Genomic DNA, 15,929 nt, shown 5'->3' with positions numbered 1-15,929 from the left:
AGTCAAAATCAATTAAACGTTAATATGCTTTTCCTACATAACCATTTTGCAATATATAATCAGCTTTATTAAATAGATATCAATATAATCATTGCAATGGTGGAGTCATAATCAAGTAGATCCTACCACTTTTCTTTTTCAGATATCCTTATTTATAGACTACTAAAATATGTCACTTCATATATTTAATGTTAATGTCAACCTGACCATTGTGAAGCCATTCAGGAATATTTTAATAACCATTGTGAAGTTTTAGCATACATGTATGTGTGTAGGACAAATTTCATAAAAAAGCTAATTATACTGAGACCTCTTTAAATGCTTTACGATATTAAGAATGGTAAAAGGTTTCTTGGTTGTATTATTTCAAACTGGATATAGAAAAAATATACATATATACTCACATATATACATATATGTATAGGTAGGTAGACACATAAGTATATGGATATAATTTCGGCTCATTCCTCATTGTTTTCTATAAATCTAAGTTAGCCTTGCCTGTGGAATTTATGATGGAATCAGAAATGTGTAAAACTCATTTCACTCTCTACCAGTAGTTCTCAAATTGTTGTCTCCAGTCCAGCAACCTCAGCATTTCATGGGAACTAATTAGAAATGCATATGCACAGGCCCTCCACTCAGATCTGCAAAATTAGAAAGTCTGGCTATGAAATTAGAAATTTATATTTTAACATGTTCTATATATGTTTATTATGCACATTAAAGCTTTAGAATCTTTGCCTTCTGCCATTCCCCAGCCCTGGAATTGACAACTTTTTTAAGGGGACTTCTCAAGTAATTTTGGTAAACTGATCTACAAAATAGAATGATTATTTATATATCTTATTTTTATTCTTTTTTTGCTACAGAGAAAAATTTTCTTTATTTTATATTTATTAGCACTTTAAAGGTTATATGCATTAAAATTTGAACTTTGTGTTTGTTTCACTGTTTATTTTCAAATTACAGTTCTTTCTGAATACAGGTCCTATTAGGTAATAACATAACCATAACATAACTAGCAAAGATCCATGAAAAGTGGAAAATAATGATCATCATTCAGGTGCTTTCTGAAAACTCTCATTATAGGACAATTTTAATTAGAAGTCTGAACAGATTTGTCTAAAATAATTTATTTTAGACACATGCTGCAAATGGAACACTCCATATCATTTCACTGTCCTTCATGCTCATTCTGTCAGTTCCAAAAAGCAAAAACAAAACTTATTTCCGATGATTTGTGATGTTGAGCATGTTTTGTATACCGATTTGCGATTTGTATGTCTTCATTTGAAAACCATCTATTCAAATCTTTGCACATTTTTTAATTGGATCTTTGGTGTGGGGGGTAGTTGTCACTGAGTTGTTTGTGTCTCTTTTATATTCTGGATATTAACCTCTTGTTAGATGCAGAGTTTTTAAGTATTTTCTCTTACTCTGTAGCTTGTCTCTTCACTCTATGGATTATGTCCTTTGTTGTACAGAAACTTTTTAGTTTGATGAAATATCATTTGTCTATTTTTGCTTTGGTTACCCATGCTTCTGTTATTCAAAAAATTATTCCACAGATCAATATAATGAAGTATTTTTCCTATGTTTTATTCTAGTAGTTTCATAGTTTCAAGTCTAATGCTAAAGTCTTAAATCCATTTTGCATGGATTTTTGTAAGTAGTGAGAAATAAAGATTTCATTTTATTATTCTGCCTGTGGATATCCAGTTTTCCTAGCACCATTTATTGAAGAGACTGTCCTTTATCCAATGTGTGTTCTTGGCACTTTTATCAAAAATCAGTTGGCTGCAAATGCATGGATTTGTTTCTAAGTTCTAATTCAGTTCTATTCACATGTGTCTGCTTTATGACAGTACCATGCTGTTTTGGTTATTATTGCTTTGTAGTATATTTCAAAATCAGGAAATATAATTCCTCCAGCTTTGTTATTTTTGCTCCAGATTGCTTTGGATATTCAGGATCTTTTGTGGTTGGATATGAACTTTAGGATTTTGTTTTTCTGTTTCTATGAGAATAGTCATTGATATTTTGATAAGGATTGCATTAAATCTGTACATTGCTTTGGGCAATGAGTGTGTTCTAACAGTTTTATGATAGATTCTGTGGGATTTTTTTATATACAAGATTATGTTACATGCAAACTGAAAATTTGATATCTTCCTTTCCAATTTGGATGCCCTTTGTTTACTTCCGTTGCCTAACTGCACTAACTAAAACTTCCAGTACCATGTTGAATAGAAATGGTGAAAGTCGTTTAGTTTGTTTTCTGTTGCCTATAACAGAATACCTGAACCTGAGAAGTTTATAAAGAAAATGAATTTATTTCTTATAGTTCTGGTAACTGAGAAGTCCAAGGTGGAGGAGCCAATCTGGTGAGAGCGTTTTTGCTGGTGGGGACTTTCTACAGAGTCCCAAAGTGATGCAGGGTATCACACGGTGAGGGAGTTAAGCATGCTAACTTGCTTGCTCGGGTCTCTCTTTCTTTCCTTATAAAGCCATCAGTCTTCTCCCATTATAACCCATTAATCTAGTAATTTATGAATGAACTAATCTATTCATGAAGGCAGAGCCCTCATGAGCCAATCATCTCTTAAAGGCCTCCCCTGTCAATACTGCCACACTGGGGAGTAAATTTCAACATGTGTTTTGAAGGGGACAAATATTCAAATCATAACATTTTAACCCTGCTCCCCACAACATTTCCTTTTCACGTACAAATACATTTATTCTATTTTCATAGCCTCAAAATCTTAGCTTATTCCAGCACCAATTTCAAGTCTTAAGTACAAAGTCCAATTTCTAAGAGTCTCACCTGTGGGCCTGTGAAATCAAAACAACTTATCTTCTCTCAAGATACAATAGTGATACACAGGAATAGGGTACATATTCCCACTCAGAAAGAAAGAAATAGGCTAAAAGGTAAGGGACAACATAGCCCAAGCAAGTCTGAAACCCAACAGAGCAAATATTGGTTATTCAGACTCCATAATAATGTCCTTTGACTCCACACCTGGCATCGTCTGCTCACTGGTGTGAGGGTTGGGCCCCCAAGGTTTGGGGCAGCTATGCCCTTATGCTTGGCTGGGCTCAATCCACCCAGCTCTCTCAGGTTGAAATGGCACACTGGCAGTTCTACACCTCTGAGGTCTCAGTGGCGTTCCTGCTCCCACAGCTTCAATAAGCATTGCTTTGGTGGTGACTCCTCTGCAGCAACTCCAACCCAATTTTCCACTTGGCATTGCTCTGGCTGGCATTCTATGAAGTGGCTCTGCCCCCACCACAAGTCTCTTCCTAGGCCTCAAAGCTTTTGACAATATTGTTTGAAATCTGTAGAGGCTGCCAAGCCTTCACAGTCTTGCTTCCTGCAAGCCTGCAGAATTAGCATTACGTGGAGGTTGCCAATGTTTGTGACTTGTACCTTTGGAAGCTGGGTTCACTTGAGCTAAGGGGCCTTCATCCTGAGCTATCAGAATGTGAGGAGCAGTGTCCCAATGTGGTCAGGGCAACAGTGTACTGTGCCTGTCCTCAGAATGCTCTTTGGCCTCTGGGCCTGTTATGGGAAAGGCAGCCTAGAAGATTTCTGAAATGCCTTTGGGTCCATTTCCCTATTGTCATGACTATTAATACCTAACTCCCTTTTAGCCATGCTAAGCTTTTCGACAAGTGGTGACTCAGCTGCACCTTTGGATTACTCTCTTGAAAATGCTCTTTCATTTTCTAGAACATGGCCAGGCCACTAATTTTCTATTTTTTTTTTACTCTAGCAGTTCACCACATGCAAGTAGAAGTAACCACACAGCAGCCTGAGCACTTTGCTTCTTAGTAATTTCTTCCAGATACACTCATTCCTCTCTCCCAAGCTCAGCCTTCCACAAAGCCCTTGTGCACAGACACAGTTCAGCCTTTCTCTTTGCCAATTTGTAACAAGGGTAGCCTTTACTCCAACTTCCAATACCTTGTTCTTCAGTTCCATCTGAAACCCTGTAAGAATGGTCTTTACTGTCCATATTTATTTCCCTAGTGTTAACAGCAAAAGCAAACTAAAATATTTTAAAGAGGTTTAATCTGAGCCAATATGAGAAACCATGGCTCAGAGAACACGGTGTCAAGAGGTCCTGAGAAAGTGCATCTGCAACGGTCAGGTTATAGTGTGGTTTTATACATGTTAGGGAGACAGGAATTGTGCATAAAACAATAAATCAATACATGGAAGGTACTTATTGGTTTGACCTAAAAAGGCAGAACATCTCATAGTGGAGACTTACAAGTCATAGGTGGGTTTTATAAATTTTCAGTTGGTAATTGGTTGAAAGAGTTAAGCTTTGACTGAAGACTTGAAGTCAGTAAAAAGAAATGCTTGAGTTAAGATAGGGGGTCTGCTATCTGCCATGTGATGCTATACCAAATTCAGGTTGGAAAGTAGGTCACATTATACCCAGTTAATTTCTTACAAAAGCCACGTAAAGAGATCTCGTTTGTTGGATGTGACTTAACCTTGCCTTGAATGGCCTTATGTCTTATTTATAATTTATCTTACTGCCACAAAGAGTTTATTTTGTCAATTTTTTATCTCTATTTTAACCTAAATTCTGCTCAGTTGCAGAATTATACTCCCTCCCAAAAGGGAGGGAGTATAATGAGGGATGTTTGGGGTCCCTTCCTTGTCATGGCTAGAAATTCAATTTTTAAGGTTGTTCTGTGGTTCTTTTGGCCAAGAGAGGGTCCTTTCAGTCCTTCGAGGGTGAAGCTTAGAAGTTTATCTTTAGTTTACATTAATCTTCTCGTTTTCTAAGCCCTCACCAGAATCTAAGCTTTTTCTAGCCTACTCCTCCAAGTTCTTCAAGCCCCTACCCATTACTCAGTTCCAAAGCTGCTTCCATATTTTCAGGTACTTATTATCTGTGTTAACAAAAGACCTTAAGGTCTGTAGAGAAAAAATACAATCTGCAGACTGAGGAGGCACAGCCTTCATTACAAGTGAAAGCACACCCACTAAAGAACAAAGGGAGAGTCTGGCTTAAATAAGGAAACTTCTCACCCAGGTTTTAATCAGGTCAATTTATGTAAATGAAGGAATTAAAGTTGTTCAGTTCTGATTGGTCTAAATAGTTGAGCTGTGATTGGGTGGTTTACAAGCCCAAAATCAAAAGTCTCTGTCAGATATTTATTTTTAATAGCTGGTGGTGTTGGGGGTTTCTAGCCACAGTTTATCCAGCCACCAAAAACAAGAACTGATTTGGCTTGATTATAGAGAGGGAAGTCCTGTCACACTTTTACAACATGTACAACAACATCTTCTTGAGGACATGTAGTACATGGTCATTCCATCACCCCGTATGACTGCCTGATTGAAATTTCATATAAAGCACCTCAGTTAGCCATAGGGAGTCAATTTTGTCTGTCAGCTAAATCATACTTTCACATCCACAGCACACCACTTCTCTGTACCAAAATTTTCTTAATGTATCTCTTTTATTTTACATATAAAAGAATACCTGAAACTGGGTTCTTTGTAGAAAATAAATTTATTTCTTACAATTCTGGAGCCTGAGAAGTCCAAGGCTTAAGGGTTACATCTAGTGAGAGCCTTCTTGCTGGTGAGGACTCTCTACAGAATCCCAAGGTGGTGGGCTGAGTATGCTAACTTGCTTGCTCAGGTCTTCTTTTCACTTCTTGTAAAGCCAACAGTCCCACTCTGATAATAACCCATTAACCCACTAACTCATGAACATATTTTTATGTAAGATGCAATCATCTCTTAAAGGTCCCACCTCTCAATGCCACCACTTTGACAATTAAATTTCAACATGAGTTTTGAAGAAGACACATATTCAAATCATAGCACTGGACATCCTTGTTTGTTTCAGATTTTAGTGGAAAACCTTTCAACTTTTCCCTAGTTGGTGTGATGTTAGCTGTGGGTTTATCACCTATAGCCTTTATAGGGTTCAGGTTTGTTTATCTGAGAACTTTCTGCATTTTTGATGTTGGTGTTTATTGCCATAATCTTCCCTCTTTCAGCTACTTTTGCTGTATTCCACAGGTTTTGGCATGTTGTGTTTCCATTTTCACCTGTCTCAACAAAATTTTTATTTACATTTTGGTTTATTTACCCATTGGTTGTTCAGGAACACATCATTTAATTTTTATGTATTTGTATAGCTTCCAAAGTCCCTCTTGTTTTTGATTTCTACTTTGTTTCACTGTGGTCAGAAAAGATACTTAGATGATTTTGATTATTTTTAAAATGTTTGAGACTAGTTTTGTGGCCTAACAAAATATGTAACTACTATAAAAAAAAAACAAAAAAATAAGAAATACTGGGAGGAATGTGGAGAAAAATGGTATGCATATGTTGTTATTGGGAATGTAAATTAGTACAGCCATTATGAACAACAGTTGAGAGATACCTCAAAAATTAAAAATAGAACTACCATACGATCCAACAATCCCAGTAGTGGGTATATATCCAAAGGAAATGAAGTCAGTATGTTGAAGAGATATCTGCAGTTCTATGATTATTGCAACACTATTAACAGTAGCCAAGATATGGAATCAACCTAATTATCCATCAATTATTAAATGGATAAAAAGAAGTTGTATATATACATGATGGAATACTATCCACTTATAAAAAAACAAATTAAATCCTGTTATTTGCAGCAACATGCACGAACCTAAAGAACATTATGTTCAAGAAAAAAAGGAGGAAGATCACATGATCTCACTCATTCTAGATCTTAAAAAGTTGATCTCATAGAAGTAGAAGGTATAATAGTGGTTACCAGAGGCTGGGAACAGTAGGTTGGGAGATGGGGAGAGGTTGGCCAATGGGTACAAAGTTACAGTTGCCTAGGAGCAATAAGTTTTGGTGTTCTATGGCATAACAAGTTCACTATAGTTAAGAATAATGTGTTATATATTTCAAAATAGCTAGAAGAAAGAATTTTATATGTTTTTACTGCAAAGAAATGACAAGTGTTCTAGGTGAGGGATATGCTAATTAACCTGATTTGATCATTCCACAGTGTATGTATGTATCCCAACACCATCTTGTATCCCCAAAATATGTATAATTGTGTGTCAATTAAAAAAAATTTAAAAATCATTCTAAATGATCACTTTAAGACTCAAGTTATATTTGACTCCTCCAACTGAAAATGTTTCAATGATGCTATTATTTCCCTACTAAGTTCTTTTGAGGCTTGCGTTACTCATTCACTGCTAATCAACTTTTACGAAAAACCAGTTTAACTGTTGTTTCCAATATTTATATTTCTCACTTTGAAAAAGAAAGGCTAGCAAAATAATGTGTGGTGTGTTACAATAGCAAAAACAGTATTCCCCCCATGCCCCCCCTCCACACACACACAGAAGTATCCTGACTAGTTGATGTCATACCTGGACACACAAAAAATGAAGAAATTATAAAGAGGATGCCTTTAAGTAGTAAGTACAACAACCATAACCACACTGTCAATGTGTGCTATCTTCTTTATTCAGAAGAAGTGGGGCGGAAATTTGCAAAGAAAATCTGAGCTAATTGTATCGTATGATATCCTGGGTTGTAGCATCCATGCTGTGGCAATTAATACTGCACAGGCATTGCAAATATAGATTAGATAGTGATAGGTGAAAACATTAATTTCATAAATCTAAAACACTGATTAAGTGAAATATGATGACATAATTCTCTTGTTATGTTAATGATGAGGTATATTAAGAGAGAATACGTACTCAATACTAAAGTAATGAAGCAAAGAATACTGTTCAAAATATTGTGTTTATTCAGAAATATCTGATGATGTTTTAGAAATCATTTGCTCCAGCTCTGGTCCTAAAATTGAGCATCTCACCTTGGGTTTGTACACGAAAACTATGAATGCAAATCCAAGTGTCCATAAAATACTTTTAAGTCATTCAAGTTTGTGGAAAGATGAGAATAAAGCCAAAGGAGAATACAAGTGAACTTCAATGACATTTTCCTACATCCTCATCATTTTCATGTTTGACCACTGGATATTGTTGCTTCAGCAATCCATGGAAACACACTCCTGCAAAGTACTTCATTTCACTGCAGTTAATGTGTATGAAATGAAAGCTCTTATGAGATGTCACTAAATTCTTATTTTATAATACTTGATATTATTGCTATGACAGAGTTTAGGGTGATGAGGGAGCAAGCAAAGTGTAAAGAAAAAATATAAAAGTTTAGTCTGTAAGCATATTTAATTGAGAGAGGAGAAGGAACATGAAGTGGAGAGAAAATGAAGAAACAGAAGCTGGAGTTTTATATAGGATTAATTATTTTGTTGTCAGTGTCATCACTGGGGAGGGAAAACATTCTTCTACTCCCTTAGGTTTTGTCATTGAAATCTGAGAATTAAACTGACAGATGACAGATTAACAGGAGAAAGAACAAAGTTTACTCATATATGTTTGCAGGAGCTTGCAAAGATGGTGACTGAAAGAAGTAACTAGAATTTAATTTGTATAAAATCTTAATAGGGGAAGGAGAGGGGAAAGGAGAAATTATAGAACAACAAATAATTTCAGGAAAAAAATTAGGATATTTAGGAGAGTAGATGGAAGGTATGACTCTTGTGACTATGTTTATTTATACTACGTCTCATCAGAGTGCCAGTTTTCTTCAGTGATGGGAGTGAACTTCCTCAGCCCGAGTACAGGAAGCCTCCATTGAAGGAAAATTTAAGAGAGTTGAATTTAATACTCTTATTTTGGATTATGGGTACATAATTGTTGTATCTATTTATGGGATACATGTGATGTTTTGTTACAAGCATACAGTGTGTAATGATCAAAGTAGGGTAATTGGGGTGTCCGTCACCTCAAGCATTTACCATTTCATTGTGGTAGGAGTATTTCAATTCCCTTCTTCTAGTTATTTTAAAATATATTTTTGTCAACCATAATCACCCTATTGTGGCAGTTGAAATTTTTTTCTGATAGTTTCTGTTTTTAGACAGATGTTCTAGGGGAGGGGACAAGGGTCAGAGAAAATCTCTTTTTGCATCTGCTCATTCTCAAATGTCTTCAGCTCAAAATAGTTTTTATGCCACAATGGCATATTCTAGGTCTCTTTGTCATTTTTTCTTATTGCCAATGGTAACAACTTAAACCGTGTGAATAAAGATGAATGGGGAAATATATTAATCATAGCTAATAATAACAAAAACAAGAATCTGTAACATTCTAGCACTCTTTAGGTTCCTTCTAATAGCTTATGGACTTTTATTTTCACTTATGTCAAGAAAGAGTTCGAATCAATGGAAGAAAGCATAGACAATGGTATATCCTGACAAATATACATGTACTTGGAGAAATGCAATATTCTTTCCATTATCAATAACTTTACACTGTCTAAATGACTTGTATTTTTCACTGAAACCATCAATTACCTTTTAAAGCATCCATGATTTTTAGCAACTAAAAATAGTGTAATCATGCAGACAAAAAACCCAATATCATTGACAATGAACTTTTAAAAGGAGAATATAATCTAGTAGAATTATTTTTATTTTCCTGTCCTTTGTAGGGCAGTGCGCTTATAAAATTAATCACAAAATTAGTACATCAATGTGTTGCTTATTTTGTCAGAAATTTTGTGACATATGGAAACAAAACCTGGGTGGAAATTCATTTCAGTCACCTGGTGAGAAATATATGAATTACTGGAATAATCTGTTAATTAAAAATTCTACAGTGCCCAGGCTATTTAATTCTAAATTGCAGTTTCTAGGTTTGAGCAACATTGTAAATGCAATGTGATTAGAAGCTCTTTTTCTTTTGTGTCTCAATTGTTTCTGAGCACAATCAATTTGACAAGTATCCCATGAGTTACCCCTAGAGCAGATGCTCTCTACATTGTCTCTATCAGCTGTCCAGAGCTCCCAGAAAATGAAGATAAAACAATTTCACACTTGTCCTTAAGATTCTCAGACCCAGTATTCTGTTGAATTATTTTTAAACAGAAGTTATTATTTTCAAAAAGCAGATGTCCTAATAAAAAATACATAGCTATATGAACATGTGTATAGGGTTCAAAGGCTGTAGAGTTGCTTTTTAAAAGTCTTTAAAATTCTGTAATAATGGTTTATGGTACCTTTTCTCTTTGTAATATACTTTTTTTCCTAAAGACAATATCACGAAGCATACTAATCTATTGAACAAATTAAATTGCTCCAAGAAATAAGTTTCATTTTCTATTCTGAAACAACCCATTAAACAACCCGTAATTTACTAAGTTAATGCAGGAAAATTGCTACATCTTACTGCAAATACTTTAATAATCTTGAACATGACTATTTTAATATCCTCACCTGTAGTCATACTGGTTTAGTTTTACTTTAGCAGACAAAATAATGAGAGTACAGTTAAGAAGATGTCTTGAATTTTTCTATAATCCTCAGTTTATACAGAGCAGTAAATTACATTTTACCAAAAGCAGTAGATTAAGGATGAGGGCAATTTTTGGAGGCAACTGGTAGTCTAGATTTCAAGTTGAAGGGAATACAAATGTATTTATAATGCAATAAAATCTTCAGCAACTTAAAAATGCTTTTAGTAAAAGAACACTTAAGCTGTTGAAATGAAATCCACATTAAAGACTATAATCGCTTGTTGAAAGAGGAAAAATAATATCAGTTATTTGCAAGTATTTTAGGGGATATTTTTGCTTATTAATAGAAAATTAAACCAATTTCTACAAGCTAGCAAAATCAAATGACCAATCCCTTTGCTCGTCTTCTCATTCTACTCTATTTCTAAATCAATATTTCAGATAGTTAAAAAATATGTAAATAAATGGCAACAATTTATAATTGTATTGCCCATGTAAATATGTAAACATGGCATTTGCAGTAAAAAATCCTGCTTAACCTTCAAGACCTTCTCTTTTCCTCATATGTATTCAGAGCATAGCAGCTTGAAAAATCAATGATGTTCAACATATGTACACCCACATCACTAATTTAATCATGAAAAGAAAAAGAATAAAGCATGATTATGTTTGCCTTCAAAATTTACATCATTCAGACTTAAAAATTTTTTAAGAATGTCTTTTTGATATTTCTATGTAGCTGAACTACCTTTTCATTTAAGAATGATACCCATAATTAAATATAATTATATAAAATTTTAAAATAAACACGTTAATATTTTCTTGATGGTGCTTAAGCAATATTGTAATGTATTAGTTTTGTCTTAGTTTATCTTCCCTTAGAGGACACCTGGAGGCAGGGTTTCCAGGGAAAGCTGTTTATTTAGAAGATGACCACAGGAAAAGTCAGTAGAATAATAGGAAATATAAGGAGGACAGGGGCAGTAAATTATCAAGCAAGTACCACACTAGGCAGCTGGAACTTTATCCCACTCAGGATCTCTGAGAGTCAGTACAGAATATTGACTTTAGAGTTATTCTGCCTATGGGGCTAGAAGGCTAATTGATTATTGTCTGAGTGCTGTTTGAGAGAGACTGGTTATCCATCTGACTTTGCCAGCCTGGCCCCATGCATAGATAGACTGACCTCTTTCCACCAGAAAAACTCCGATGTCATTTTTTTAATGTGTTGACTTAACTAGACTACAGTTCCCAGTTGTTTACTCAAATATGAATATACGTACTGCTGTTAAGGGATTTTGCAGATGTAATTTAACAGACTCTTAGTTGACTTTAAGTAAAGATTATCCTGGATAATCAGGCTGATCCTGACTAAATCTGTTGGAAGGCTTTACCTGTGAGCCTAAAGCTTCCCTGAAAGAGAAGAAATTCTGCCCTTGTGCAAGAGCTTTGACCCCACTCATGGCCATGTTCTCCCTTGCTGAATTTGCCTGCCCTGTGCATTTCAGAGTTGCTTGGCCAAGGCCTGGAAATGTGTGAGCTAACCCAATGCTAATTATACACACACACACACACACACACACACACATATATATATGCTTCTATAGTTGAACTCTGACTGATACTCCTTTTGACAAAGATGTAGTTGCTGGCAATTGGAAATTGAACTGATGTACATGGAAATGAGGTTTAAAGTGAACATTGGTGGGGCACTTACAGAATCCTCAAACGACACAGCCCATATTAAATTCTTTCTATCCGATTGATTTTTTTCGAGGTGACTGCTATTGAAATTCTCTGAAAAATATATTTACTTTAGTAGAATAAGCCATAGAAAATGTTGCTGTTTTGGTCCTGGGGACGCAACTGATATTTACTATCTTCCTCCTTTGCCACCACATATTCTAGATATTCCTCCTCTTAAAGTCAGGTGTTAACGTGTGTTTCTTGTCTTATAGTGTAACCTAGATCTTCATCCCTAAGGAATCTGAAGCCTTGGTTAACATGTCCATGTCATTCTGTGGTGGATTTGGCACTAATCATGGCTCCAGAAGTAACAGTGGTCAGAATTGAAGTCAGATCTAGAGGAAGACAAGTCATTGCTTAAGATATTGCTTTTTTGAAGTCTCCAATCAAAGGTACTTTGATATCCCCTCACGTGAGAAAGAAAGCCACTTATGACAGCCCAGAGAGGTCATGGAAACCAAGGTGTTCAAGATTTTCAATTGCAGTCACTGAGGTGTCTCTATTTCAGATACTGCTCCTTCCCTATCAAGACCATTGCTTTTCTGTAGAAGATGTATTGGTCCAGAAATGCATTTTTTTCTTTTTTTTTCATAAACAGATTTTAGACATTTTTCTGTGCAGATTTCCCTGCAGCTGCAGGAGATGAGAGTCTTCTTGGTACAGGGCCTATGACCTTGACTCTGAGCTCTGAGTTCATATTTGGTCAGTAGTTTGCTGTATTTTTCTTTTCAAGAACTCAATAACAGTTAACAACAAAAAGCTCTATCCTCCTTACAACTTAATTTCTCCCTACAGACCTCCAATGTTAGAGATTCTGAGTAAAGCAATGTGTCCTCTTTTATCTGCACTATTTCTCAAGTCATCATGCCAGAGTTTATTACCACCTCCTTACCTTTAATAACACGGCCCTTTTTAAAATAAAATACCTGGCCCAAAAGTGATCCAATTCTAGAACCCAATCCTGAGGCTTTGCTTCCCAGGATCACATATGGTACTGTGTGTCTTACTATGGTTTCACAAAAACCAGAACCTGAGACGGGAATCTAAGTGCTAGTAGTTTATTCAGGAAAATAATGATAGGAAAGTGAGGAATTAAGGTAAGAAGGGAAAAATTCAGCAAAAAGCATATTATCAAGGAAATTATATTTGGGAGGTAAAACAGACCATACATCTCAGAATCATTCTCCTGGAGAAGTAATGAATTATACACCAGTTTATGTCACTCATTAGTTGTGTTGATGGAGAAAGACCTCTATTTCCTAGAATTTCTGGCTTTTCATTCACATTGTTGATGCATTTTTCTTCTACAAGAGTAAACTCTTTACAAAGAGTCACAAGGGCTGGCTGTTGGTAGTCAGGAAGGCCTGCAAAAATCAATACAAAATAAAAACAATATGTATTAATTAACTAGAGGATATGGATGGGGCATCCATATCAATCACATTTACCTTAAAAATACTGTATACTCAATATCTGTCAATCTTTGATTCACTTGGATGAGTAAGATATGCATATGTAATAATTATTAAGAAAGCACAATAATAACTTTTGAGAAAGTCATTGGAAACTGGTATTCATGGTGGATAACCCAGACTTTGGAATAAATGTGTAATCAGCATGGCATTACATAAATGGTAAAAGGAACTGTAGAGGTAAGAAGTCTATATTATAGTTTCAACACAAATATCATTGTGCATATGGAGAAGTAAATATTTTTAAAATAATGTACACAATAGTGTAAGCATATAGGAGATTCTTATGGAAGTGGTTCAAATACCACATTATAATTTTAAAAAGTTTTTTCATGTCTCAGATTCATAAAGATGGTCTTGTGTGTTTCCAAAAATGTAAAATGTATAATCTATTTGGAATACATTTTTTTTTCTACAGGATGTGAAGTAGAAAAGTGTTTTCCCTACTTTTAATATAGATGTCTTTCCTACAACAATACAGGATCTGTCCTAGTTTATGAGGACCCTGGGCAAATAGAGTCTGCAGGGGTCCTATGTATATAAACAATTATTTTCAAACCAAAGTATAAAATGCATGCATTCATGTGATGTAGAGTAGTTTAATGATATAGATTTGCATAGGTAGAATAGAGGTATTTACGAATTTGTTTATTGTCCAATTAATGCATGTGAAGATTATCTGTAAAGTACAGAAATTATTGTTTACCATCCAAATATAAGAACCATGTATTCATGTTCTTTCTCACTAAATGTGTGTATCTCCCACCATGACCAAAGAATATCAATGCAGTTATTACTCACTAATTCATGCCATGGCTCTTGTGAACCTGTTTGTATTAAACCTATAATACAGATCTTCTTGCCTTTTCAGTTCCTTCCAGGACTCACTTACTGCCAGTGCTGATTACATCAATACTCATGGTGCTTCATCATCCCCCATAAACGCTGGTTTCCAATGACTCTCTCAAAAGTTGTTACTGCATAATCTAATAATAGTCGCAGATGGATGTCTTACCAAGAATATTAAGGAACATGTGAATGAGAATTCCTGTTCTTGCTGTGTTAAATTTACCACTGAGATTTCATAATGATGTAGAACAAAACATCTTCCAACTATGTTATCTCTTAAATTCTTTAGGACACAATCACTTCATTTTTAGAATGCAATCTTTTTCAGTGATGACCACACCCTAGTCTTCCACACATCATCAGGGAGGGCAGGTGGGTAGCTGTGGGCACTGCAAAAAGAGTGGTCTCATTCAGGAAGTAATGTTTATCCCTTCTCTGCCATGGCTTAAGACTGACTAGGGAGGCCGAAATATCCCCCATACATATCAAAGTCAAGAAAGGATATCAAATTAAAGCCTCTGTTGGCTTTGTGGAACAAGAGTGTTGAAAGCTCACAGGATAAATGACACCATGCTTGAAAACTACCTGACACATGGCATGAAGCCTGCAGAATGTATGGGCTGTGGATATAACCAGTTAAACTGTACAAAGAGGGTTAAGGACCCCTTAACCCTCAGATATTTTATACTAGAGGTGACACTACAGTGAACACATGTGTGAGTAGAGATCAACCAAACACCTCATACTCATAGCTCTAACCCAAGTTAAAATTGTAGGCAAATAGTAGCCCAGAGTCCTGAATGAATCTTGTGTGTAACACTGAGAGTAATGCAAAACCAGTATGTCAGCTCCTTCCTGGTTACTCAATAGCACACAATTCCACAAAAGAAATACTGTCAGTGGAAGCATCCCACTCACCAGGCCACCCTATTGGATCTGACACATATCTATGGAGCACAAGAATAACTCTTCGGCCTATCAATCTCCAAACTCCTAAGGATATCCAACAGGCTTCATATCCAGGGGTATAAAAAGGGAGCACAGAATGTTCCTCATGGGGAAACTAGGGCCCAAGTAGTGAGGTTTGTAAACTGTTATTGGTGGAGGTGCCTTTATTTGACTGAAGCAATCTCTAAAGGGAGATGACAGCAGGGACTATTTAGGAACAGAACTCCCATTACTTTTGAATATTTAATAAGTACTTTATTCCAGAAGGTGATTATGGGCAGGGGATCAAAATATCCCTTACTGGAATCTCTTCTAAAAGTATTTTATAACTTAGTTGTAGGTATAAAATAATAAAATTGGCTTTTACATTTTGATTATATATCTGGCATATCGACTAAACTTTCTTATAAATAAAATACTTCATATTTCTCCACATCCTCTCCAGCACCTGTTGTTTCCTGACTTTTTAATAATCGCCATTCTAACTGGTGTGAGATGGTATCTCATTGTGGTTTTGATTTGCATTTCTCTGATGGCCA

This window comes from Nomascus leucogenys, chromosome 22a (assembly GCF_006542625.1).
Source record: "Nomascus leucogenys isolate Asia chromosome 22a, Asia_NLE_v1, whole genome shotgun sequence".
Classification (NCBI taxonomy): domain Eukaryota; kingdom Metazoa; phylum Chordata; class Mammalia; order Primates; family Hylobatidae; genus Nomascus; species Nomascus leucogenys.
The sequence above is the reverse complement of the archived record's forward strand: the minus strand, read 5'-3'. Positions refer to the sequence as shown.